This window comes from Zootoca vivipara, chromosome Z1, assembly GCF_965207765.1.
Source record: "Zootoca vivipara chromosome Z1, rZooViv2.hap1.1, whole genome shotgun sequence".
In the NCBI taxonomy this organism is placed as follows: Eukaryota; Metazoa; Chordata; class Lepidosauria; order Squamata; family Lacertidae; genus Zootoca; species Zootoca vivipara.
In genome coordinates this window covers 32,421,009-32,422,981 of record NC_142583.1, presented here as the reverse complement: position 1 = coordinate 32,422,981, position 1,973 = coordinate 32,421,009, and positions in this window count along the sequence as shown.

Below are 1,973 nucleotides of genomic sequence, written 5' to 3'. Positions count from 1 at the left end.
CAAAACAGCTGGGCTTGGACATCACTGGTGTAAGTGAAAGAAATCTTTGCATTTTTGTTCATCCCAAATTGCCACCAAAAACACAAAGAGGGTTGAACACCTGTACATCTCCAAAAGGTAAAAATTAAAGAAATATCATGACAGATAAATTATGTTAGTGACACTTGGGACTCATCTACACAGCTGCAAATTAAACATTTTAAACGTGTTGTAAAGTGCAATATACAAATGTGAAACTAGATGGCGACAGTGAGCTATGCAAAATTCAATGTATTTTTCAAAACATATTGTAAAAAAGCATTTTCACATCGTTATTTATATCTGTAGAGTCCACTTTGGTCCCTCTCATTGGTCAGAGCAAATGAAGGCCTGGGTATAATACTGCAAACAAATAAGCAGCCTTTAAAAAGCATTATTTTTGTGTTTTGCTGGTCTGCAGCAGTCATTTTACTAGAAACCAGGTTGGTTGGGAGGGAGGGAATGGGCAGAAAGTGGAAGAAATTGGGCAAATAGGAGGGCATTTTAGGGAGGGGGTTCCATCATTTTGGGGTCAAAATTCCATAGTTGGAAATGCATTAGAAATTTTCCCATTGTAAAAAGTGAAAATTGTCAACTTCTTATATGAATGCTCACCTAACAAACAATTTCCTGACAGCACATTGTGTGAATAGCAACACCTGTGTGTTTAATAATAATAATAATAATAATAATTTTCCATACTGCCTTTTTAAATATAAAAACACAAAAATACATACATAATAATGAACAAAAACATTTTAAAAGGTCATAGTATTTATTTTTATTTGTTAATATTATTATATATCTTCACAATAGCTATCAGGGGTAGGTTCGGCTGAGAGTTGGTGGCAGCCCTAAAGAAGGAAGTGAGCATAAACAGGATAATTTAATTGAGTTTTAAAATGTGACACTATACATTTTCAGAGGACTTTTTAATATCAAGGCTGGCAAACTGTTTTTTGTTTGTTATAAATAAAAATCAGAAGTGGAATGTAGCACTCAAAGCATGGGAGGTGGTGGGGGATGCCTGTTTTCTCGGCTTTATGTGTGTCTGTGTTAGTTAAAGTGCATTATCTTTTTGACTGCGCTCCATTGTAAATTATAGTTATAGATCTTAATTTTAGTGTATATATCAAGTTGCCCAAATGTTGCTATTGTTTTTACAGCACAATGGAGCAGTGGAATGGTGGGGTGGGGAGGAATGATCACTGTGTGCTTCATAATTGAAACATCGTTATCAAATCTCTTGGTGTGTGTTTGTTTTTCCTAGAGAATTGCAGCAGAGGGACTCTCTCTCTCTCTCTCTCTCTCTGTGTGTGTGTGTGTGTGCATGTGTGTTTGTGGCTGCGCTGATTATAGCAGCAATAAGCAGGGAAGAGTGAAGAGTGATATAAGTTGTTTTCCCACTATTAAGAGGGATATGGGAGTTCTTAAATGGGTTTTTGTTGTTAATGATTAATACCTTTAATTATTAAAACTTAAAAAGGAGATCAGCATTGTAAATCATACTGTTGTAACACTAAACTTACTAAATAAAAACAAATGAAACCAAAACAGTCACCAGAATGGCTTCATAGAAAACCGAAGTAAGTACAAAGCAGAGTAGTAGTAGTAGTAGTAGTAGTAGTAGTAGTATGCATTTATTCCCGGCCCATCTGGCTGGGTTTCCCAGGGAGGGAGGTATAGGATGAATGAAAAGGAGGAACATTATCTTGTTAAGCAGGCCCAGGTGAAGGGGGCCTCATTTGGACCAATCAGTCAAAGTCCTATGTCATAGGCATTGCCCAATGAAAACATGCTTTACTGGGATAAGTGACTTCATGTGTTGTTTGTTCGTTAGCATTACAAAAGTCCTACAAGAGGCAGTAAAGTCCATTGGTGTAGCAGTCTCCTTCAACACCTTGAGATGATGGATTATTTTTTGGAAACAGCTAAGAACAAAGCTTTCTTATCCT